The sequence below is a fragment of the Arvicola amphibius genome, unplaced genomic scaffold (genome assembly GCF_903992535.2).
Source record: "Arvicola amphibius unplaced genomic scaffold, mArvAmp1.2, whole genome shotgun sequence".
NCBI lineage: Eukaryota > Metazoa > Chordata > Mammalia > Rodentia > Cricetidae > Arvicola > Arvicola amphibius.
Window position 1 is genome coordinate 21,446 of NW_024582188.1, and position 27,211 is coordinate 48,656.

At 44.6% G+C, this 27,211-nt stretch overlaps 2 pseudogenes; one reads left to right on the top strand and one right to left on the bottom strand.

Moving 5' to 3' along the window:
* The first annotated feature begins 12,462 nt into the window (after window positions 1-12,462).
* Window positions 12,463-13,890, top strand: LOC119805721 (annotated as a pseudogene).
* A 9,614-nt stretch (window positions 13,891-23,504) lies between these two features.
* Window positions 23,505-27,160, bottom strand: LOC119805720 (annotated as a pseudogene).
* Window positions 27,161-27,211: the final 51 nt, after the last annotated feature.

A 27,211-nucleotide genomic window follows, 5' to 3' on the forward strand; every position in this document is an offset into this window, starting at 1 on the left:
TATGATCATCTCTTTCCCCTCCAAATGCACAGCCACACCTCCACTCTGACTCTTGCCTCGCGAGGCGACATGTTCACAAGCTTTGTAAATGGACACGGACATTTGGAAGCCTCACATTCTGCTTCTCACTCTCATTCTCTTTATTAAAGCAAAGATCAATAGAGCAGTTTGCACCCTACCCTCAGAGTCCCAGGCAAGTGGGATTTATGCACCAACAATCAGCTCTTTCCAAATCAGCCATCGCCAGCAGACCAGAAGACTGGAGTGGGCGCTGTCCAAGGTGACGCCAAGTGATCCTTGCCTCACCAGGTCTTTGTTATGGCCTTCCACACAAGTCCTGTGTGACCAACACAGTAAAGAACTGCCACTATTCCTCTGGCCATTGGAATGCTAGCTCTAGGGAGGGAGCCCTGAGGACACCCCAAGAGTCTGTGAGGAGGCCCAGCACGGAAGGAACTTAACCAGCACATATCCTTTTATGTACTCTGCCATCCCTATCATAACCATCAAAGTTACTCCTGTGCATATCTGTTGTTACCCTTTGCTGTGCTCCAAAGGCATATAACTGGTTCATGGTGACCTTGTCTCTTTGGGGTTTTGTTTGTTTGTTTGTTTGCTTGCTTGCTTGCTTGCTTTGTTTTGTTTGTTTTGTTTCGAGATAGGGTTTCTCTGTAACTTTGGAGCCTGTCCTGGAACTAGCTCTTGTAGACCAGGCTGGTCTCGAACTCACAAAGATTCACCTGCCTCTGCCTCCCGAGTGCTGGGATTAAAGGCATGCGCCACCATTGCCCGGCTGACCTTGTCTCTTTGACAGGACATAATGACACTGGAGCATTTGCTCACCAGAGGTGCACAAACCTTACAGTCTGCACACTGAGCCAACCCAGCTCCCCACCTTATCCACACTCTTTGAGAAGGGCACCCAGCGGGAAAGAGAAGTGGGAGGATCCAGGGATTCAGGACTTCCCTCATTTCTGCCACACATTAATATGTACTTAATATGTACTTTTTCTGATCCAGAAAATCAACAAAGACAGATTGTGGAACCATTAGTTTATGATTTATTTCACCAAGTCAGAAAGGAACACTGCAGGTATTATATACTGTGTGGAATAATTCTTTGTTGTGTGAGGTGATCTTTTACCACAAGACGATATGCATAATGGGCCCCACACAGCACAGGCTGTGCTTCTGGACATGCGAACACATTCCCCATTGTCCTATTGGAGGGATGGTATTGACGCTACTTGAAAACTGCTGACTGAATTCCTAGGCTGAAGAATCCACTCATTGGTCAGCTATGGCATATACTGGATAGCATGCTAGGTAGACAATGGGAAGAATTTGACCAACAAAGAAGGCCTTCTTATTGGGCCTATGGTACGTATGAAAATTATGACCCTTTCCCCTCCAGAATCATTTCAAAACTAGGGCACAAGGATTCACCAGACAACACTCTCCACGTTATCATCCCTACCTAGGGAAGAAAGCATTCTTTACCGTTCACAATCTCAAACTCAATCTCAAATTCTCTGAAACACACACTGTGTGCACATCTTTAATTCCCTGAAGGTAGCTTTGCTAGGTCCCCTCGACCAGCCCAGCAATATCGCCCCAAAGTACCCTGACATCATGGTGGCATCCTTGCATGATTTATACACAATAAACACTTCTATCAGGTTATGAAGGGCTTTGAACAAGCAGCATGCTGGTTGTCGCTTGTCACCCAATATTTAAAGGATTCATAACTGTGTGCTTGGAAAGTTTGCTAGTAGCCTCTAAGTTAGTCGTTACTTAAAAGACTAAAATCCCATTCCTTCCATAATTCATCAAAGTGGAATGATTAGGTTTTGTTCCTGTGCTTGGCACCAGTTGTGTAGAAGATGCAGGGGCCCAAGAGAGCTGAATAATGAATCAAGGAAACAGAAGCTGAATCCAGGGGGCTGTGGATCAGAATCTGAGATCCAAAGTTACCAATCTGTGTCAATGGTCCTAGCTGCTATTTTGCCGCTCCGTATACTGGAGTAAATATGACGTACACCTCAGGGCTACTGTGAGGCTACTCGGAGAAAATGACTAAAACGCCCAGGAGCTTTACTCCGGCACAGCTTTGTCATTCGCTCACAGACGTCTACCTGACAAGATGTCTCAAGCCAATGTTCAGTCTGTTACGAGGAAAACATTTTCATCTCGGTTTTTTTCTTAAGGGCATAACAATTCTGTCAGCAATGAAAGTCCGGGCAAGGAATTGCTTTTAGTATAACGTAATTAGCAAAAACATGTAAATGGCGAAATAATTGTGGAGAGATTTGCTAATTCTGTCATTTTATTTGTGTTCACCCAGTGATAAAGTAAACATTTCCTCTTTTTAATATGATAGGTGTTTAATTCAAATTTACAGCAGATTTCTTTTGAGAAACTATTACCCTCAGGGGTAGAGAACAAGAGACAGGGTGGGAAAGAGAGGCATTTGCTTAGACGGCAACAGCTTGAAAGCTTTGAGACAGTTTCTAGGTACACACTCTCTCGACCCCAGCATCTCATACGGCATAAATCACTGTGAACCCACGTGACTGCCATAGTGAAATCATCATGACTGTCATACAGCTCTCAGGAGCAAGAGCAGAAGAAACAGAGGTCAAGGTTAGCCATCCCGGGACTCAGAGTGAGTCTGAAGACCGCCTGTGGTATGTGGGGAACTACCACAGACAGACAGATAACCAAAAGGCCGCAAATTCAGCTTAAAATATTAAAATAATAAAAATAAAACTGATTCGCCGGGCGGTGGTGGCGCACGCCTTTAATCCCAGCACTCGGGAGGCATAGGCAGGCGGATCTCTGTGAGTTCGAGACCAGCCTGGTCTACAAGAGCTAGCTCCCAGGGACAGGCTCTAAAGCTGCAGAGAAACCCTGTCTCGAAAAATAAAAAAAAAAAAAAAAAAAAAAAAAAAAAAAAAAAAAAAAAAAAAAAAAAAACTGATTCAAAATCAGTTATTATTTAGATTTCCTACTTGAAATCCAAAATGAAAGAGGAAAATATAAATATACTTCATATGCATGTTTCATCTTCACAAAAAAGATTTTTTACATTTTGAGTTTTAATTCTTCCGGAGATGAGAAACATGACCAATATCATTCATTCACTTTAGGGCTATTACCTCAAGCCATTTCTGGGCCTAACTGTCACCCGGCAGAGCTTGCCTTTCGAGAAGTGGCTCGGATGAATGCGAGGTTTTACACTAAAAGTCCACAGTGAAGGTTTCCCACTTATCCCAGCACCTGCCAGACTAAAACTGTGCTGCTAGTGCCCTTCAGATGCGGAGTGGAGTGAGTGTCTCGCTTGATGAGTCTGCTACCCACCCCAAGACCCTTACCATAAATCCCCTTTTCTGCAAGGATTTCTTCCTTCTCACCGTCTACATGTTTAATTTCTCATCTGATTGGACCTCACGTACATTGTACACATTTTTCTCTTTCTGTAATTTGAAGTCCGTGTTAACAACATCACTCCAAGGCAGAAATCGGAAAAAATCTGAAAGCAATACCAAACCTTCCCTGGAGTACAATAGTCACTGCTGATTTAGGGAAAGAGCATTCACGGTGCATTCTAAAGGCAGTGGAAGATGCTTGTTCAAGGAGGGAAGCTGTCCATTGTTCTGACTCAAGCCAGGTGGAGTCAGTGCTGAAATCACCCAGAGGAAGCCAAGGAGGCCTGACTCGGGCTATACCACCAACGGGCAGAGGGTGGGCGCTGAAGAGCCTTTCCCTGAGTGGAGGCAGCAAGACAGCCAGGGAGAGGCTTCAGATGAAAAGCCTTCATTGGTTTTCTCATTGGATTGTATTCTACAAGGGAACATAAGGAACCTGGAAACTCAGGTGACCGTCACCGTCAAATTCAGACAAGGAGAGAATCTGCTCCCTTATTTTCCTCTGCTTTTACAGTTTAGAGACCATGCTGATGCCATCGCCCAAACTAATGGCTATAATCATGTCATATCATCTACCATTGTCACTTCAAAGGACACTTTAAAGCCCCTGAGGTCATTAGGCTTGGCTGTCACCTTGGTGTAGCCAGAGTCACCTGCACAGGGAACCACCTCAACTGAAGAGCAGCCGGGATCAGACTGGCCTGTGGCCAGCTCTGTGAGGTCATTTTCTTGTTTGCTGATTGATGTGGGATGGTCCAGGCCACGGTGGGCAGCGCAGCCCTAGGACAGGTAGGCCTGGGCTGGAGAAGAAAACAGCTGAGCAAAGTCGCAGAAGCAAGCTAAGAGTCAACATTTCCTTGTGGCATCTGTTTTAGTTCCTGCCTCCAGGTGCCTGCCTTGAGTTCCTGCTCTGATGTGCCATGATGAAGGGCTGTAACAGGTGAGCCAGATAGACCCTGTCTGCCCCAGTTGGCTTTCTGTTCGTTGTATATATTACAGTAACAGGAAAACTAGAACAATCTGTAATTGCTTTGTCCATTTTTTTTAAAGTATGATGTGAGCCAGGCGGTGGTGGCACACGCCTTTAATCCCAGCACTCGGGAGGCAGAGGCAGGCGGATCTCTGTGAGTTCGAGGCCAGCCTGGCCTACAAGAGCTAGTTCCAGGACAGGCTCTAGAAACTACAGGGAAACCCTGTCTCGAAAACCAAAATAAATAAATAAAAATAAATAAATAAAAAAAATAAAGTATGATGTGTCTTTTAACATTGACAGCATCGTTGGTCTCTGTCAGAGGGATACAGGAAAAAGAACAAGTAGTTATGTAAATGAGACGTCCGTGGGGAATGGAGAACGAGATTATCATACACAGGTTGAGGGCTGGATTATATTGTGAATAGCTATCATTTTAAAATCTACATGGAGTGCTTAACACGTCTTAAGAGCTCTGACAACAGTAAAGAGAAAATAGGTTAATGCATAATATACTATATATTAAATAGTATATTTAATGTTTTCATACATGTATATATACATATGTATTGTGAATATATATACATATATAACAGAGAAAACAGGTAGTAAAGAAGAGAATTGTAAACACTGGTTAACAAGGCAAGAAGCAGAATGAAAATAGTGTAAAATGGTAAACAGCAGCAGGGGCCACTGAAAACACAGTGGTTAGGAGATGCTGAGCCAAAGAGGGAAAAATGACCCTAATGATTCAGTAACTCCAAACCACACTTCCCTTAGTCAGAGGAAATGATGTTCAATAAACGAAGCTCATAAAACAGACCTTATTCCCAAGACTCTTAAAAGAGAGTGTTAAAGTGACTACACTAACAAAGATTTGTAATTTAAAATATCAGCGATAAAATGCTTTGTAAAATGTAACTCTATATTAGAGTTACCCTTTAAAACCCAAAATAATCCTCTAATAATTACTCTGTGAGAAAACAACAAACAGTATCCAGGTTATCAAAAAACCAATTAGTAGATAACATCAAATCAAATATTTAAACAAAACCCAGAAATCCATCAATTAATTCCAGTCTCAAGTGCTATAGTAATCACTTTTTGTAAACAAGATTAAAGAAATGGAACATAAATATTGTTGTACAAAGTATGACATAATTACTTTTAATTGTGCTATAAGTAAATCTATTAAATTATTTTAAAAAAGTGATGATCACATTGTAGGGGGTCATGAATTTGTGTCAATGTGAAATTAAGAAAGCTCTTCTAATATGAATATCTAAGGATCTGGAATTTAGGATATAATTCCAGCAGAAATCCAAATGGCTTAAGTTAAAAAAAAAAAAAAGCCAGAAAATTTTTTGACACATGAGATAATTCAGTGGGAAAAGGCACTTACTTGCTGCCAAGGCTGAACACCTGAGCCCCATTGCTGGACCCCACGTGATACAGAGAGAACTGACTCTCAAAAGCCCATCTCCCTGACCTCCACAGATGCGCTAGTGGGGTGCCAACAACACACACACACACACACACACACACACACACACACCTTAAATGGAGTGACGATTTTCATAGAACTCTGATCAGTGACACAGAGGGAGGATATACAATGCCAAAAGGCAAGGAATCTCTAAATAATCAGTTCATGAACAATGAGAAGAAAGAAGTATCTTCATAGCAAATGGTAGATTCTAGGAATGTTCTAGGCTCTGAGTCTCGGGAAGACCCACTACAATTTCCAGATCCGCCTGTCCCAGGACAACAGAGTGCACCCTGGATACACGGTTAGAAACAGAAAACAATCACGTGTGAGGGAAATTTGAGCGCTCCCAAGAAGGGGAACGAGCTGGTGAACTGGGAGACAGCACAAAACCACAAGCCATACCGGCCTCTGAACCCTCTCCAGGAAATTAACACAGCACACAATCCGCCTTCTGGCTCCTGGGGCTTTGTCCACAAAGATGTTTATTTCTCTTAGCCCCAGTAGCAAGGGTTCTAATCCTTTGCCAGCTGGCTTTTCTCATGTTAATTTTGATGTGGCTATTCTGCAGCCCCTGTTCTGCCTCTGCGCAGAATTTTTCGTGTGTGCAACCGTCAGCAAGTAAACCCTGTTTATAACTAGTTTACCCACATTCCTAAAGGTATACAGAGTTTCCGTGTTAAAGTATTGGATGCCTTCCTTTGGATCATCTAAGGAAACCCAAGATGGAATGAAAGCCTGGAAAGTGGGTGAGGAGTAGCAGAACGCGCACATTACACATTAGTGACAAGGTTAAGATATGGGATTTACAAGTGGAGAAAAGATGAGAATAAAGAAGGCGAGAAAGATGGCAGAGGTAAGTGGAGAACTGTGGAAGGAAAGGCAAAGGGCTGAGGGTACCAGCCACGAGCATAAGACAGTGTAGAAAGGACAGCACGGGTGATCATCCTGGAGCTCGGTGGCAGGAAGGGCTGTCCTGGGAGCCAGACTAGGAGAATGGAGCTGAGAAGTGACGCTAACCTGAAATCTCTCTCGTTTGCTCTTGTTTCTGAGAGGTGCGTATGTCTGTCTCCAGCTCCTCCGGCTTTTCTGCCACTAACAGCTAAGGTTCTGCGCCCTTCCAGTCATGGGAAGCCTGTAGGGAATCACGGTTCCTCCTCTGAAGAGCAGCCTGCCCTCTCTGTCTCTGCCACAGCCCTTTGGCTGGCTTCATTCTCCTGCATCTGCGGGAGGACAATGCTTGCTCTCCCTTAAGAGCCCCTCCGCTGTCCTGTGCCTTCTAACAAAGCAGCGAGCTTAGGGGATGCTATCCTGTCTATTTCTAGACTTCCCTCAGTACAGACACACAGATGGAGGTCAGTGGCTCACACTCGGGTACTAAAAGGATTGACGTGCTGAAGATGGAGAACTCTCTGAGAGCCAGCTAAATGAAGCGCCTTTTTAAATAAAAACTGAGTGGATAACAAGAGCCCAGAGAAGATGATCCGATGTTTTCATTATTGCCGTGTTCCCCACGATGTAGTGTGATATACAAATGCACTTATTGAACTGCACCATAATGATGCTATTACTTATTAATGCTATGTGAGCACTTAATACATGCTTCCTAATGGTGAGGCTGCGGCTGGCATGGCTCTCTGCCAAAACAAAAGCCCATGGGGTGGAGTTGGTTGTCTATTGTCAGATAGACTTCTAGTAACAAAAGCTAAGGCAACGTCAGGGCCTCGCTACTGAAATTAACTAACTTCTGGGTCCAAAAAGATCATTTTAAACGAAGATTTGGGCTATCTTTTTAATTCTGTGTGTCACTCATATGATGCGTTTTTTTTTTCTTTTTTTCTTTTTTTGGTTTTTCGAGACAGGGTTTCTCTGCAGCTTTTTTAGAGCCTGTCCTGGAACTAGCTCTTGTAGACCAGGCTGGCCTCGAACTCACAGAGATCCGCCTGCCTCTGCCTCCTGAGTGCTGCGATTAAAGGCGTGAGCCACCACCGCCTGGCCATATGATGCGTTTAATAAATCATCATTCTTTCTTGTTCCTTATCATCATCTTTTTTATCTCTATTGTGGCTCCTCTTTGTCCTTTTATTCGCCCACTGTAGAGGAAAAGTGACCCTGGGCAAGATGGCAAGCTCGAAGCATTTGAGAAAATTTGTCTTGGGTTTCAGCAAAGAAACCTTCTTTAACCTGCAAACTACTTTATAGTTTACCTTCTTCATAGTAAGTATGTCTTTGTCTTCTTTCCCTGGCGTTTCTCTCAACTGGCAGAAGAAACAGTTACTACAGGGCTAGAATCTGGTGTGTTTCTTGTTCAGTTGAGCACAAGTGTAGTTTTCTCCCATAAGACCACAATTTACGGTTTTAAGTCCACAGACCACTTATAAGTTTCTTAAGTATCAACCTCGCGTAACTTTCTCCTCTGCTCCCTTTGCTCTCTCCTCTCTGTATCTCTTTTTCTGTGTCTCTGTCACTCTCTGTCTCTCTGTCTTGTTTTTTTGTCTTTTTCTGTGTTTCTGTCACTCTCTTTGTCTCTCTGTTTTTTTCTGTGTCTATGTCACTCTCTCTCTTTCCCGAGTAGTGAGGTGTGTGCACATGTGTGTATGCAATACACGCAGAGACCAGAGGAAGGTTGTCAAGTATATAACAATCACATTCTACCTTATTCCATTGAGACATGGTTCTGGCTTAAGCAAGAGCTAGTCTGGCAGCCAGCAAGCCCCTGAGATCTTCCTGCCCCTGTCCTTCACAGCACTGAGATCACAGACTCTGGAGACCAAGCGGGCTTTACACAAGTTCTTCAGATTGAAGTTGGGTCTTCATGCTCATACAGCAATGCGCTTTACCGCCCAAGTCACCTAGATGGAGTGCCAAGTCTACTCCATGAATATAAACCTTCACATTGATAGAATATAAACCAATTGATAGAATATAGACTATTGATTAGAATATCAGCCCATTTCATTGATAGAAATGAAAGCTCAACAATCTTATTTTTTTACTGCTTCCAAACCAGTACAAGGGAGAATAAAGGTCGAATGAGAAATGCTTTGGGAGATTCTACCTCAGTAGGGTAGACACTTGGGAGGGTGTTCAAAGGTTAAACAAAAAGACATATCTTACCCCCAACCAGCTTTACATTTCTAAATCTGGTTGACAATCACACATAAAGCAAAACGTGTACTTCAAAGAGAAGAACAGGTTGTCAAGTTGAAAGACAAAGACGATCAACATTTCCTTTAGATGCTAGTTCAAAGCTTGGCTTGAGAGGTCTGGATAGTCATTCCCACCTGAAACTCAGAGGTAAAATATTCTTTAAATTTTTCCTTTCATGCAACAAAAGGTTTCTAGGCAAATAAAACTTCAATAACACCAGTCCTCTTTTATTATTATAACTGTCTGATAATATTAAGTGCAACAATTCTTTTTTAATACAACCAACAAAGCTGCGTGACTTGATGAGTTCCTCGGTTTAGCTTGGCATCACACACACAGAGGTCAGAATGCAGAGCTGCGCCGATGCGCATGGTCCTGCCTCTGTTGTTCCTTTTGCTCCTGGAGCTTCAGATAAACTTGTATCACCTATAGAAGGGAACTCGCTGGTACTGCATTATCTGAGAACTTCCAGACTTCTCTCATTCATTCCCTGCTCCCTCAATGTATAACAAACCGCATCCTACTGAATTTACACAAGGAACCGCAGACTTATCCTCTAAATAGCAAAGTATTTTCATATCTGCTGCATGCTTTTATGATTCTAGTCTACTACACCATACCATACTTTCCTGCACTAACGGTTGTAAAACATGTTTTATGTTACGCAAGCTATTATCTAAAAGTTGCTTCTGTTTTCACTTGGAATTTCAGATCTGTGAGAAACTCAGGGGCTTTTGCTCAGAGGATACCCTCCATTCACTTGCTGGTGCCCGTCGTGAATCTCCACGTACACCCAGGCCCATCTGCAATGACATGTATCCCGAGACAATTCTCTTCACATTTCCTTAATTTACTCCTGAGTGGAGGTCTCTGCATCTGTGGCCCAGGAAGCTGAACTGTAGTGAAATCTTACATCCTCAGTGCTTGGAGTGAGTTTGCCCCGGAGGATTCACCATGAGCCAAGACTTACAAGTGACGCTGAATGAAGATCTCCCGCGCAACCAAATTTCACAGCCATCCCTTCCACACCGGGGATGATTTGGTGCAATTTATTTTCTTTGCAGCCCTGACAATTATTCCCTAGAGAGCTTAGTTCCAATGTTAATATCCTTTTTTAAATCATTTCATTACTATAGCTACCTGTCAAGAAAAGTTGTTAACATTGGTAGGGGCCAAGTTTAGTTTTAAATGCCTGGCCTTTTCCCACGGGTTTTGTAACTGTTTCTGAAGGCATACCAGGTCTGTTTGGCAATGATGACCATTTGACATAACTACACTGGAGTCTGCAAATCACATAACATACCACAGCGGTTGAAGGTTCTCTCCTAGGTGGCTTCTTTGAGTCCTATAACAGAACACTGACCCAAAGCAGTCGGGATGAAGGCACTTGGCTTAGCTTACACTTCATGGCCCATCAACTAAGGAACGATATGGCAAGAACCCTAGGCAGAAACCTGAAGCGAAACCAACAGGGCTCTCATCACCAGCTTGCTCGCTTGCTTATTTTATTCCCCCAGGACCACCTGTTGGCCGTGGTACCTCACACTGTGGGCTGCCCCGCGCCCCCCGGCTGCCCCCGCCCCCTCCCCCCCGGACTGCCCCCGCTCCCCCCCAGACTGCCCCCACCCCCTCTTCCCCCGCCCTCCCCATCAATCGCCAGTCAAGAAAACGTCCACACAGACGCGACTATAAGACAATCTGAAGGAGACAGCTCCTCATTTGACGTTTCCTCCCAGCTGGAGTTCCTTCAGGTCTCTCCCTCTCACATAGCCAAGGGGAAACAAGAGGCACACCTATTCTTAGGGCACAATAGTAGAACAAAATGCTCTCTGAGAGACCTCTCAAAGCCACAACATTTCTGCGCTGACACAGCGTGGGATCTGAGGGTGAATTCTGTTCCAGCACTCATGGCAAGGTGGCTCACAACTCCTGTAGTAGCTCCAGCTCGGAGGAGGAGGGGGTCCTAACGCTTCTGGCTCTGCAAGCAATCCTCACTCCCATGTGCATGCTACTCCCAATACTTAACTTTAATAATAATAATAATAATAATAATAATAATAAATAATGTCTTAAAATAAAACAAGATTCTCATAAATTAATCTTTGTGTATGGAAAAGGAATTCTAAAACTTTAAATATATATACATGTAGTGTGCGTAGTGTGTCAAAGATCACCACAGTCTCTTCCATGAAGTCCAAGATGCACTTCACATTAAAATTTTTATAAAAGCTGGGGATTTGGGTACAGAACTGCAATCCATATTTCCAAGCGGAACACAAAGCAGAGACAGGAAGACTGCAAGGGGTGTGCAGGGAAAATGGCAAATTGAAAAATCAATATATTTTAATGTAAATAATCACCAGCATGCCATGGTAACAATTTTTCTTAGTTTGCTGATGGAAAATCATTAGCAGAATTTTGAAGGGAAGTGGGTCTTTTGTGACAGAGTCTCATGACATCCTGGCTAGCTCAAACTAGCTGTGTATGTAGACAAAACTGGCTTTGCAATCCTGATCCACACACACGCGTGCACACATACATACACACACACACACATAAACACATGCGCATGCATACACACACAACTGCACACTCCCACAGTGTTGGGAATACAGATATATACGACTGTCGAAGCTTGCTTCTCTGATGCTATGATGAAACACTGGCCAAAAGAAACTTAGAAAAGGGTTTTCTCTGGCTCATGATTACACCTTGTTATCGTCATTATCAACGGGCCATAAAGACAAGGCAGGGGCTCGTAGTGAAACCCAGAGGCAGGAATGAAGTAGAGAACACAGAGGAATGCTGCTTACTGGCTGCTCCACTGTTCTACAGTCCAGGGCACACGACAGGGTGGCATCCCTCACAGTTGTGCTAGGCCCTCCCACATCAATCAAGACAAAGCCCACAGGTCAATCTTAATTGGAGGCGATTCCTCAATGAAGGTCCCTCTCACCCGTCTCTAGTCTGTGTCAAGTGAGCTAAAGCTAAACTGCACAGCCACCACAGTGGCACTAACGGCACTTTTAAAGGAACAAAAAAATCATTGCAACTAAGTTTATTGATTTAGAAATAGGGCCACACTGTTTTACAAACTGAATTTTGCCACACATCTTTATTTGGTAGACTCAATATAGTCCTTATAAAGGTGTGAAGAACGACTTGCCAGTTAAAGAGAAAACATGGTTTGGCATTGAATGTATCTGGGCGTGATATCCACTACAGGTGGAACTGTAACAAAGTTTGTCTGGGGAGCCCAGGCCAGGGAGAAAGGAAAAGTTGGGGCAGGGACCTAAGCAGATAGTTGGCATGATCTAGAACAGATCATCCCGTGGTGAGGTGTGGACCTCCATGCAACCGTGGACATGAACAAGCTGAGTACACATGACAGCATAGGACTCAGGTGGAAGAGGGCCAGCTGGGAAGTGGGAGGCAAGAAGTGGACCAGACCGGGGTTTTGCTAATAAGCCTACATGAAGCTGGCTGCATATCAAAGACAAGACATGGGACCTGGGGTTTCCTACTAGGTTCAGTACATGGGCCGTGAAGAGGTACTGCTACTATTGCGAGCCCTTGACCTCAATACCCAGTCACAGGTTGACCACAGAGGCCATCAGTTTAATGGGTGAAGCTGTGCCGGGTAAGCAAAGGGGCAAGAAAGAGGAGAAAGCCAGGTAGTCATCCCGGGCAGCTCTATCCTGGGGGTTGAGTAACCTGAAGCTTGCGGAATGCCAATGGCTCCCACTGTGTCTGCAGACAGCCTGAACCTCATGGCAGCAGACAGCAAACAGATCATTTCCAGCCATCACATGCAATCTATCTCCCTCGCGCCTGGCACAGCTTAGCATGTCCCCTATGCTGTCAAAGACTGTGAATCAGCCTGTCGTGTCCTGAAGTGTCCTAAGGGTTCACTCAGGGTGGCATCCGCACATCAGAGTTGGGCTTCAAACGGTATCTCAGGAATCCCAGCCAAGCTGGTCAGGGCACCATAACGGCATGGCTGACTTTGCTGGTTCAGCGTGGGATGAGGAGGAGGGAGAGCCACCTGACCATCAGTGTTATGATGCCGAGGACCATCTTAGGGGAGGAGCCTCTCATGGTAGGTGGTAGACATGAGGCTTCAGCAGGGGCTGCTCAGACTACTCTGCGACTACCCCAGATGGGTCAGTGACTACCCACTTGGGGACTACACTGCCTATAGGGCAGCATGCTGCAGGAGACCCTGAAGTCCACAAACTAGCACCTCCACCACCCCGCCCTGGCAAATGATCCTCCTATGTCAACATCCCGAATCTAGACAAAAGCCCCGCCCCATCCTTCTGTTAATGCAATGCATCCTGAGTCCTCTGACATGAAGCTCTTTAAAGATGCCCTTCGGGTGCCTCCAGCTTCCTATTCCACGGCTGAGCAGCTCCAAGGGCAGTCCTCGTTCCACCGGAAGCAGAGCTGGTGAGAGGCCATAGCTCGGCAGTGACTTCCTGGTGTGAGCGCGCAGCCGCGCCTGGCCGGTACAGGCTCACGGGCCTGCAGAGTGGGCAGCTCTAGTGGACCCTGAAGGTGTGGTGTGGACAAAGAATCGCTGCTTTGAGAGTGTCAGTCACGTCATCAGCTACCACATGGACCATCACTTGCCCATCCGCTCTGCAGGCAGTGAACTGTGACTCCAATAACGCATGGATCGAAAGGGTGATCTTTCCCAGCCTTCCCTGGAGGGCGCCCCTTATCCTCTTCCACCGGTTTCTCTAACTCATAGGACTTCTGTTTGGTGGCTCTGGCCTTGGGTGGGAGCTGGGAGCAGTGTGGACGCTGGGTTTTGTGCCCACCTGAGAGAGACGATTTTAATTAGGAGCCTGTGATAGCATCCTGCTTCTGCCTAAACATCACCAAAGTATTAATGTACAGTGTGATTCCTTGCCCGAGTCCACCTCATGTCCTTCCCCTCAAAGTCCACCTCATGTCCTTTCCATTTGGAAAACACCCTATAGCGGTAGTCCCTGTGGAGCAATCCCCCTTTGGGGGAAAGGAAATAATTATATCTCTGGTTTACCCTGGTCTTCAGAGTACTCCAGATCCCTCTTAACACATCCTATTCCCTATGCATTCTCTTACAACTTTGCACCTTTGACATCTCCTAGAGTTCTCCAGCACGTCACTGTGGACAGGGGTTATTGACGCCTTGGCTTCTGGCTCAGCCAGGCTCAGCACCCCTGGGAAGAAGGGGGAGAGGTGGCAGCCCCATTCTCCTCTGCATTGTGGTCCTTCAGCCCTCAAAAGATTGCCCTAATCTTTTGGGACTTTGGTGACATGGGTCTTTAATCAGAGCACTCAGGAGGCAGAGACAAAGGATTGTGAGGTCAGTCTGGTCTACTCTTCAACTTAGTGAGCTCCAGGACAGCCAGGGCTATGCAGAGAGGCTCTGACTCCAGAAACCAAGGAGACAGACAGACAAACTGCCCCCCCTCCGAGCTCCCTCCTGGTGGTGGACAGGGGAGGCACAGGATTGAATCCCCTGCCTTGCTCAGGGCCTCCTGGCCTTGATCTCTTCCTTTAAGAGGGCCACATATTTCTCAAGCCTGCTCCTCCCATGCCTGCATGTGTTATAGCTCACAGCCAGAACATAGTCCTCCTTCGTGTAACCCCATCAACTCTCCCTCCTTTGGATGGGTGTGTGTGATGGTATGGGCCACACTCTGTGTCCAGTTGACCCTGAGGTGGGTTTTGGGAGACACGGAGTCTGTAGCAGTAGGCCATCCCCAACACCAACTCTAGGTCTCGAAACGCACTCTTTTGCTTCTTTTTACGTGCATACAGTTTAAGGCTGCAAATTTATTTTCCTGATTCTGTTTTCCATTGCTTACTTTTGAGCACAAAATTTTGATAATCAATTATATTTAGACATCACCTTGTTGACCTTTTCAAACCTATTTTTACAATGTTGGGAGTTTATGCTCTCTGGCATGAAAGGAACTAGGCCAGGATTCTTGTTTCCTTCTTCTTCCTTAAGAGACCTGAGCAGAAGTTTGGTTATACAGGGTTGTGGGGTCATGATGCTAAAGTTTACCTCAGATCCTACCTTCCACCTTTCACCTGCAGGCCGATGCAGCCAAGTCAGAAACCTTGCAAGCTCAACTTGTAGGCCTTGTAGACAAGGGGGTGAGGGCTGGCTTTCTATCTTGACCATTGCCTATTTTTTCATTTGAATGTCTTATACCAAAGGGAAATAGTCCTCATTAAAGACCGTATCTCTTCAAAAATAAAATTAGTCTGTATTAAATGTATCTGGGTTGTGATATCCATGACGGAACAGAGCAGTAGTGACAAGATTTACTCCCCAGTGGCAAGGACGACAACAGGACAAAGCAGATGAAGCAACAGTTTCTAAGATGGTAATAATAAAGGAGACACCAGTCCCGAAGAGTTGAGCAATCAATAAGCTGAATCATGCAGTTGCCCCAACCTTAATAACCACGAGGCCGGAGTATAGCAAGGGTGAATCATATGGAACACAGATGACACCTTGCGGTGGGAGGATCATGGGAGACACACCCAGTTAGGCACCTCCACATGTAAAATGAGAGGTATGAGGTCGATACATGATCAGAAGAGATAGGCTGGAAAGAGAATTCAGCGTAAGTCTCACCCTGTGCAGCAGGTGATAAAGCCTTCAAGAGCCACAAGCAACAGTAAGGCAGAGCGACCCACCACAGCTAGGCCAGTAAAGGAGAGAAGACCGAAGTACAAAAATTGTAATGATCTAATTCATTAGAAAAAGAGCACAGGGAAACACAGGAGAGATGAGGTAAACTGAAAACTAGAGCCATTATAAATCCAACTACGTGATGATTATATTAAAAGTGACTTAAATACCAGAGTAGGAGGTACAGTTTAGTGGGTAAAATACTCGCTGCGTTTAACAGAGGACCAGACTTTGGCTCCCGGCATTCATATGGCACAACTCACAACTACCTGTGGTTGAGCTCTAGGGGATCTAACGCTTCTCCTGGCCTCTGAAGGCAGCCTCATAAACGTGTGCCTACTTACAAGCAAACACACATCCACAGACACACAGGCACACACACAAATGCCCCATAACAATAAAAGTTAAAAATTGAACGTCCAATTATCATACTGCATTCAAGAAGCACTCTTTAAATATGTACACACAACAGGTTAACGTAAAAGATGAGGGCTAGGGATGGGGTTAGGAGGGGGCGCATGAGATCCTGGTTCAACCCTGAGCACTGAGCACCGAAAAGAAACAGTAAGAGATTTTCAAAAGACAATAAACAGCATTAAAACTAATCTAGTTTCTATAGGTTAAAACTAATAGAAAACGGGATTGGCCATAATAGCGAGAAAATAAACTTCAAAGCGAAGAATATTACTAAGATGAAAGACTTTATAATCATCAAAGGCTCAATTAGCTATAATACAACAATATTAGTGGATATGTGTGTGTGGTGTGTGTGGTGTGGTGTGTGTGTGTGTGCACATTACACAGATGTTGAGGAGCAACTAAGAAGGCCTTGAAATGTAAAATGACTGACCTGACTTTGAACTGTGGCTTGACGGTTGCTTTACACCACCCGGTCCTCCCACTCCGGAGAGCAGGAGGGACAGATGTCCACAGCAGCTTTATTTGTAGTAAGCATAAAATGAGAGGAAAGGAGGAAAGTTTTGAAAGTGACTGTCAAGGTGGCTTTGTGAGTTTGTCAAAGTTTATCAGCTTGAACACTAAATACATTTTACCTTGCAATTCAAAATAAAAAAACAGCAATAATTCCAGAAGACAGTGAAGGCTCATAGAAGCAACTGAGCTGTATAACACTGTGTAAACACACACACACACACACACACACACACACAGGGGGGGGGGCAGAGAGAGCAAAGTGCTCTCAATGATGGCCACAAAGCTGGAAAGATGGCTCAAAAGGCAACCTACTTACTGCACAAACACCAGGCCCTGATTTTGAGTCTGTTTCTACACACCCTACCCCAGTGCTGAAGGCTGCAAACCTGCAGATCCCCAGAACTCGCTGGTGGGCCAGTCAAGTCAAAGTGGCCAGCTCTAGCTTCATTAAGAGGCCTTGTCTCACAAAAGAAAGGTGGGAAGCAAAAAGGAACAATTTTCAGAGTCAACTTCTGGGCTCCACACATGCATGAAGAAAACAAGTACAAAGACATACATGTGTGTGTGCGCACATATACCACACATATACACATCAAAGATGAAATCTAGTACAAATACAAGCACATCTGCATGCAGTAACACAGCAGGTGCTGGTGAAAGTCATTGATGTCAGTTGTGCCATAGCAGGCTGAAATCAGTACCTTGTAACACACACACACACACACACACACACACCATAGCAAAGGATTGCTTAGCTCTTGACTCTTCAATCAGGGTCATTTTCTGCCGGGTCAGAGTTTTAACTGTGAGATTTTATACACACACACACACACACACAGAGAGAGAGAGAGAGAGAGAGAGAGAGAGAGAGAGAGAGAGAGGGGGAGAGAGGGAGAGAGAGAGGGAGAGGGAGAGGGAGAGGGAGAGGGAGAGGAAGGGAGGGAGGAGGAGTGGGGAGAGAGAGGGAATGGGGAGAGAGGGAGAGAAGGAGGGAGGGAGAGAGAGGGAGAGAGAGGGAGAGAGGGAGAGGGAGGGAGAGAGGGGGAAGGAGGGAAGGGGAGAGAGAGAGGGAGAGAGGGAGAGGGAGGGAGAGAGAGGGAGAGAGAGAGAGAAATGTATTTAATCATTTAAAATTTGTGATATTCCATTTCTATGGATGAGAGAATTAGGGAAAAAAGCCAGTATTTTAAAATTGACAAACCACTAAGTGACACACCCACAACCCACCACCTGAAATACGGAGGCAGATTTCCAAGTTCAAAGTCCCCCAAAGATAAAGAGATCCAGCATTTGACACAATATTTGATCTACAAATTTTTAGGAAATAATTCAGCAAAACACGTACAAACATCAGTTATTTCACGTAAAACGATTGCTCCTCGGAAGTCAGTTTGAACATGATTAATTCTAAAGGTGCTGAGATTTCTTTTTAAAATTCTCTTTCATTATTCTACACATCTTTAAAAGATTACAAATCTCAATTCTTCAAATATTATTATACTTCATTTCTGGAAAAGTCAAGAATCATTTTGCATAAATAAAGCTAAATCAAAATGATATTATCAATTTAGCATAAAAATTATGGTAATATCTACAAAAGACAAATGTCCTCTGAAAAATCCGAAGTGAAACTAGGACGACTAAGGATTTGTCCCCACAGGAACCTTTAAAAAGTATTTATGAGCTCTGGAAACACATTTTAGAATTCCTTATTATTCTGGTTTGGATGCAAAATAACCTCACAGGTAGGTTGCTGTGGTTGAGCACTTGGTCTCCTGCTGTTGATACAGCTCCCAGAGATGGCCACACCTTCTGGAGACGGGGCTTCACCGGAAGGAAGGAGTCACGAGGAGGTGGGGTTAGCGGGAGGAAGTGTGTCAGGAGGGTCTTGATATGCTACATCCCTTGCTCCGCACTGGCCTCTCCCTGCCCCCCCACTGCCCTGGAGTAAGCAGCCTGTGCTCCTGCCACCCACAGCTTCATGTTACACACCCTGATTGGCTGTGCCTTCAAATCATAAACCAAAATAAACCCCTTTTTTCAAATCACTGCTTGTCATGTATGTGGTCATAGAAACCAGGAAAGAAACTAACGTTTTTATGGGCTGGACGGATGGCCCAGGAGAAAGAGCTCTTGCTGCTCATCCAGAGGACCCGAGCTCAGGTCCCAGTTCCATGCCAGATGGTTCACAACTACTTGTTAGCTCTGGCTTTAGAGGATTTGACACCTTCTTCTGGTCCCCACCAATACACACACATATGTGACATTTACCCAGACACATGAATGTGAGGACTAATTTTTAAGTGTTTCCTTTGGTCCTTGTCCAGCTTAGTCTCATAGAGCTCCCCCCTTCTATCTCTGGATTGTTACTAGAGCTTTCTCTCCTTATCCTAGATCCCATTTATACCTCCTGGATTTTGTTTGGTTGTTTTTGTTTTGGTTTCACTTTTCTTAGGCACACAGTTAGCCTGGTGTTAGCAATTTCCACCCATGGATGCCCACTTTCTTTAGGAGATGCCATATTAAATGTGCAATCCTCAAGGAGCCAGCTAAGGGAAGAGTAAGAGTACAGAACAGAAACTTCACTGGTTTGGTGCCCCAGGTGCCAGAGTCCTATGACAAGCTAATTTTTTATTTCACACAATCTCTTCAGAGAGAACATTGGAAGCTGCTGTGAAAAAGGAAAGAGATTTTCTCACTTGCTGTGGTCTCTATCACGGGTCACTCCTACAGGGCTTAATACCCTGCCCTCTGTTACTCCACAGTGGACCCTCATGAAATCCAGTGACATCTCCTACCCCAGTGGCAGCTGGAAAGCCCCAAGACATGCAGCCAGAGATGCTCTAGGACTATGGCAGGAATGAGGGCTGCAGGGACCCGTGCAGCAATGACTCACAGCAGTGGCATGAGCAGTTTGCTTCTACAGCTGCTCTATTCCAGGGAAAGCACAGGGCAGGCTGACCTTGGGAGCTAAATCAGACCAGCGACTCTGCCCGAGAATGAGCTCAGTGGCGCTTAGCGTATTATCAAGCCCCCTTGTATAAACGCACATTGTGTTTTTGCTCGGAACCCTTATGAAGACTTTCCAATATGTCTGATTTATCACTACACAACTTCTGAGCCACAAAATATGATTACAATTTAATATCGTAAGTGTCGTCCTTTGAATGGTTCTCATTACATAACCAGGGTCATCGTGTGAAGCCACAGTAGGGCCAGCTACTTGGTCTACTCACTTTCTGAATGAACTAATACATTCTGCAGCAGCAGAGGCTTGTGGGCGGGTTATTAAGCTTACTCTCAAATATATCAATACAATATGCCAGGAAAAACGTTTGCCAAGCCAAACAGGAAACTTACTTCAGTGACAGTGACAGTGACCCTGTATAAAGATATTAACTTAATAATTACTTGATAGAGTTGGACCTGGTTGTGCCAAAACAGCCAAACAAGTCACCCACCACCACATACATTCGAGGCAGCACTGTGCAGCTGAGGCCAAGCCCGTGGCTCACCTGGGGCCATGACTCAAACCCTCATCTGCATTCTGCCTTCCACGGGCTGCATCCATTAGCCATGGTAATCAACAGCTGCCATAGGCACACTTAGAAAGCCCAGGAATCCTTTGGCACTCTCTGTTCTCTCACCTCCGCCAAGATAGAGTTCACGGGGTTCCTTCAGTCCCTGGACATACAGAACTAAAACTGAGCTGGCAGGAATGGTCTGTAACAAAAGGGCACTTACTGGGTCCTCTGCTTAAGGTTTCCTGAGGACACAAGATTCTAGATGTCCAGAACCCAGAGACAAGATATGCACATATGATGGACCCTTTACATCCCTAAAAGAAAGCCCATGCTCTGCCATCACTCCTGGGGGCACTACTGTTTATCACTCTAGGACATGAAGAGAACATGAGAATAGTTCTATAATGTGGATACTGAGTATCTCCCAGAGGCCAATGTGCTTGTCTCTCTGAGTGGCATTAATTGGGACGGCCGAGTCTTTAAGAGGCACAGCCTCCAAAAACCATGAGCCTGTGGTGAGCCCGCAAGGATCAACAGTGACTTATCCAAAGGACAGATGTCCCGTAGCTCTGCAAAAACGGGTTACTCCAAGGGCAGTGTACGTATATACTTTCGTGGATAGGCCAATAGATTTGTCAGCTGTACATTTACTGTATACTTATGGGCTCACCACAGTTCCCCTTCTTTTGTTTAATAAATGCATAGACTATTGAACAACAGAAGAGGGCACCAGATCTCACTACAGATGATTGTGAGCCACCACATGGTTGCTGGGAATTGAACTCAGGACCTCTGTGAGAGCAGTCAGTCCTCTTAGCCTCTAGTGGCACAGCCAAACAAAATGTGTCTAAGTCATTGGGAAATTAATGGTCTAAGTCATTTGGAAATTAGCCTTGATGGGTCCGGAGTCTCAAAAACCATGAGCTAAAATAAGCTTTTTTATAAACCGAGTACCTCGGGTATTTTGTTACAATTCAAACTAAACATAGGTGAGTTTTAGGGGGTCTATTCAGCCTTCTACAAATCCAGTAAAAGCATTCTAAATTTAAGCCAGGCAGTGGTGGCACACGCCTTTAATCCCACCACTTGGGAGGCAGAGGCAGGCAGACCTCTGTGAGTTTGAGGCCAGCCTGGTCTACAAGAGCTAGTTCCAGGACAGGTTCCAAAGACATAGGGAAACCCTGTCTCAAACAAAACAAAACAAAAAATTTCTAAGTTTAAATTTTGTCAAAACTATTTGTGATCTCCTTCACACTCATGGAAACAGGCAGTTTTGGATGTCAACACAGACTATTATGTCTGATACCACGCCTTGAAAGGGTTTCATATCCTTGTCTTCATTGGTAACGTTACTAGAAAACTGATGTAAATATAGACCCTCGGGGACTTTATTGGGGTGGTAGGTTATTTATCGTTACCATGACCACACACTGACAAGAAGCAACTGCAGATTTGCTCTGGTTGATGAGCTGACCCACACACTACATAACTGAGGGCCAACTCTCAGCCTTCCTATCATTTTAGCCTTACTTTTGTCAATGGACACATGTCTTCTTGACTTGCCCATATGTCTGGCCACTCAACTACTGTGTGCTAACCTTCATAGCCCTGCAGGTTATGTCTTTTTGGCTATTCTCACCTTGACGGTCATTATACTATAACCTGCCTTTTGACAACAGGGCACACCACTTAGTCACCGTTCTGCCTAACTCATCATCGGGACACTGAGCCCTACACTTCCCTAGTTGACAAATAGGCCTACAAAAAGCTTCCTAAATGTTGTCATTGTACATGTCTCTGGTTTTGTTGAATGACGTCCAATGGACCTTCTTGTGGAACATGATTATCTGGTGGATATTTTAGCTGAGTAACTCATCAGCTCCGTCATACATACTACACTAAGCCTTCTGAATATTTTAATTACATTTTTGTTTGTATGCAGGGCAGGGGGAAGGGAGCACATGCCACACACGCACTTGGTGGTCAGAAGACAACTTGCAGAAGTCATTTCTCTCCTTTCACTGTTTGTGGGTCCCAGGGGCTGAATTCATGGCATCAGTCTTGGTGGCAAGCATCTTTACCTAGCACACCATCTTGCCAGCCCTATCAACATTTCCTTCCCTTTGCCACCAACCTAGAAAGCCTGCACAAATGGGTTATTGGTTTTACCTTGCTTGTAGACACCATCCTGGTGATGAATCCGGACCATCTTCCAAGATCTTACTCATAGAGTTAAATCCTCTAGCAAAATAACACTGTTGGGTAATCTAAGAGCCCTGCAGCAGGGGGTGCCATGACATTAGTTTTCCTTCCCGACCCTCTTCAGCAGTTATCTCTAGCACATTCCTCTGGCTCTTCACAATGCATGCTAAACTCTTACAGCGCCCGTGTTTTCTCAGGTCTTGAGCCTGTTTTACTTGAGCTCCTAGGCTACATACTAGAGGGCACTCTGTGTGGGAAAGCCTCCGTTAGGACCGGCCTTTCAAACGCACCTACATGCCTCAGTCTCACCTGTGAGGATTGCTCAGGTTTCCTGGGGTGTCCCAATGTGTGTGACACATTCCTTTGAATTGACAGGCCATGAAAAGCTTTTCTCCTATGAAACCAGAGGTCCCCTGGCTTCCACACACAGCTCCTATTGCACTTTTGTAGCCTCTGCTGTTCTTACACTTTTCTACAAACAGTGACAGGAATTGTCTCCAAATTTTCTCCAGACAACCAAAATCCAGCAGGCCAGTAGAATCTTCCTTCTAGCATGACTGTGGTTTCCACGTGAAATCCCCTTAGACTCGTGTTTTTGAATTGGGTTCGAGCTGGTAGTGCTATATCAGAAGGAAGTGGAGCCCCGTACATCACTGTGGACCTGGTTTTCCAGTCCCGTCCCACTTCTGTTCTCTCTGCTTCCTTACTGCTGAAGAGGCATGACAAGCTGATCTATGTTCCTGCCACCATCCCTTTCCTGCCATAACAGGACTGAATCCTTCTGGGATAAACCCTTTCTTCTGGAGTTGCTTTTTAAGAGCATTTCATCACAGCAACAGAAGAGAAGCTAAGAGAGCCTAGGTCACTGTTAACGCAAGCAGGAACCAGACATCTGTGCCAGGGACCGCCAGCTCCCCAGTTATCACCAATTGTGCCTTGTAATTATTCCCAGATTTTTGTGTCAATATTAGGTCAAAACTTTACCGATTTATAGAAAAATATAATTATTCCCAGATTTTTGTGTCAATATTAGGTCAAAACTTTACCGATTTATAGAAAAATACTTAAATACTTCCCAAAATAAGTTGCTAAAACATACCAAGAACTCAGTATCGAAGTTTCCAAGTATAATCCTAGATTTATTTTGAAATGGGATTCCCTGGAGAATCAGCAACACCAGTCCTGGCATTACACGTATGAAAACAGCTGGATGTCTGTCAGTGAGGCTCTAACAAGCACTGGTGAGGGCATTCATTGTAAGAAAACAGTGACCGTGTCCACCACTAACACAGACATGACTACGTAAGACAGCATAAACAAAGTCAGTGAAAATTCAGAATACAATATGACTATCATTGTATGGGCTGAAGTAAAGGAAGGATACACCAATTTTACCCATTACACTTTGTAAAATCAGATACATGAGTTTATAAGCAATGCTTTTAATAAAAACAGCAATTTAATTTCCAATAAATATATTTCCTTTCTATTCCTTTATCGTGTATTTTACAAGTATCTAATTGGCAAAGCCTATCAGGTGACTGAAAGCAGTAATGATCCATGATCCTCTGTTTGCCTTACAATTAACTCACTTTTCTATACTAGAAGTCCAGTATCAGTTCCTATAACCATCCAGAACCTACCCTGAGCCTAGCGTGACTAGCCTTTTGGACAAGGCCAAGGGAGGGGACGACTGAGCATCCACATGATTCTGCCTGCTTGTCTCATGAGTGCCAGCGGGAGCTGCTCCTAGTTCTCCTGCTCCTCATAGTGAGCATAGCCACTGGCATAGGTCCTTCCTAAATTCAAACTAGTGAACAGTTCTGATGACTCGGTATCTGAGTCTTCCCATCTTCTTCCTCCTCTTCCTCCTCCACTTCATCCTCTTCCTCCTCATCATGGTACCCAGTATCTCCATACTTGTCAGATGACAGGTTCTTCCAATAGGCGTCATACCCAGAAGCTCCATCTCCCTCCTCACCTCCAGTCTGCCGGCCAAACTTCAAGGAGCGAGCTACAAGAGACAGCCACATGCATGTCACCCATGTGCCAATGCTAGCACGTCCCACTGCCGTGGGATGAACTGTCACACTAGGGTTTACTCTTATGTGAGAAGGGAAGGATTTTCCTAATTTTCTCACAGAAGTCACAAATATAACACAATCACAAATAAGTAAAGAAAACACCAAACCTCAGTGATTAGTATGCTTGTATCAAACTGAAAAACTGTACCACATATTTTCCAAGGCTATAAAATCCCACTTGCTATGACAGTATGTTTATCCTTTCGAACAAAAAGCTATATTACACAACACACACACACACACACACACACACACACACCCCAGTCAGAGAGACGGCTCAGTCAATGTGATTGCTAGTACCTATCAACTTGACAGAATTTAGAATCACCTGGAGAGAGGCCTCTGAGCATGCCTGGTGAATCTTACTATGTTAATTATGTGGGAAGGTCCACCTTACTTGTGGTAGGACCATTCCCTGGGCAGGGACTGTAGACTACTGAAAATGGGAAAGCAAGCTCAGCACCACCATGCATTCACCTCTCCCCTGACTGTGCACATGAGAGCAGCTGCTCCCAGTGCCATTGTTTTGACTTGAACTTTCGAACTAAACCAAACCCTTTTTCCTCAATTGCTTTCAGTATGGTATTTCACCACAGCAGCAGGAACGGAACAGACAACAGGTAACGTGCTTGCCACATACGCCAGAGGACACAGTTCAGATCCCCAGGATCCACTTAAGAAGTGAGCTGTGGTAGCACATGCTAATTACCCTAGCACCGTGGAGACAAACGCCAAGGGATTTCTGCCAGCCAGCCTCGTGGAACTGTCAATGACCGTCAAGCGGTGGGTCTAAATGAGAAGCTGTCTCAATGGCCTCCAGGAGGAATGGCACCTAAAGTTCATCTCTGGTCTACACATACACAACCAACACCACACACATACGCACTCAGAAAAAAAAAAAAAGACAATGATAAATTCAGGCTATGTGTGAAAGCCAACCATTCCCTGGCATCCTGAGAAGCCTTACTTGACATGCTGAGATCCTTCGTCTCCTGAGTTTCATGTCCACACTTCGGGCAAGGAGGTTGTTTCCCTTTTTCCTGCTTAAACACCTTGCTTCTTGTATGTTCATCACAGAAACAAGCCTATACAAGAGAAGCAGAAATAAGCCAGGTTTAATTTAAAAGATATAAAAAGACACCATTCAATACTGCAAGAAAATCTGAACATAGTTTTGTCTGAGACTGAATTAAGAGTTGTACTGGGACTAGTCACATGCTCTTTGGACTTCTTAAACAAAGCTGATTTTGTCAGGACTCTTCAGAAACAGGACCTAAACAAGGCAGACACAGAGAGGAGGACAGGGGAAGTGGTTATCTACTTATTCATATCTGAGGTCCTTGACAACAAAATGGTAGGTAGTCTGTTCATCTCAGAGGACACTACCACACAACTAAGGAGTGGGAAAACAATGGCAAGGCCTAAGTACTGAGAGAAATGCAGAGGGTGCCTGGCAATGTGGATCTTAGCCGACACCGCGAGGTGAACGGGGTAAAGTGAGCAGGGACAGACATGTTCTAAGCAGCAGAAACAGCACAGACAGAGACTAAAAGCTCTACAGAAAGCCATCCTGTAGCACCCAGCAGAACAGAAAGAAGTACGACAGGATGCAGACAAGAATGGTTAAAAACAAGAAATGTTTCTGAAATAATTATCTGGTGATCTTTAACAGAAATGCCAGAGAAAGTCAAAAGAGACATAGAAATCTTCACTTCCCACTCTTCTAAACAGGAACAATTTAACCCACAGCCCCAATATTCTGGTCACAATGCTCTCTACAAACATAAAGCTAAAAAAAAAAAAAAAAAAAAACCACTGGAATGGGACGCTGGGGACATGTGGTAGAGGCAACTACTAGAAGTGGGTGACCAACCGAAAGCCACTTCAGTCATTGACTTCTATAACACTATCTCAAAACCAAAATGAATTAGCCTGACACGGCAGTTTAGGCCAGGAACCTCAATACTCAGGAGGTGGAGGCAGAAATTATTGTGAATTCAAGGCCAGCCTGGACCACACAGCAAAACCTAGTGTCAATTAATTAATTAAAGAAAATTAAAGAAAAAAAGCCACACAAGTTTTAAGATCCACATATATTAGCACTAATAAGCATTCAAGACCTGGGGCAAGAACACTGGGACCCAAATCAAAGTCTAAATGAGACAGCAAGGAGGCACACCTTACATCGGAGACATGAATGCTGGCCAAGCCGGTTGCAGGAAACACCTGTGAGAGACAAGAGCATCTTATAGTCCAGTCAGTGACTCAGGCCTTGCACATTACTTCTGTCACCGAATCACGGTGCTTTCTCAATGAGGTCCTAGCTGAACCAGTCAGCCACTGACCTGCAGGACTCAAGCCCTATAAACACTCACAGCACCCATGCTTCCTCCACAAACAATCCTATTTCTACCCTGTGCGCTATGCAGAAGTCTAGGGGCATACAAGCAGCATACTTTGAAATAGCCCTGTGAAAATTTCTATGTAAATACTGAATTTATATACAGAGTACAGTAAGCATCTAAGATCAGCAACTTAGCAACTAAAATCTGTAGACGAGAGATAGAATTAGCATCTCCCCCGGAACAAGAACCACACAGTGAAGTGAGTGACTGGGATTGTCTTTTCCCTGGACAGTCAATACCAGGCAGCATAGAATAATACTTTACATACACTCTCATTTCAATTAGCCGTTTGAAATTATCTGTAAAGTTAATTCTATTACTATTACTCCAAT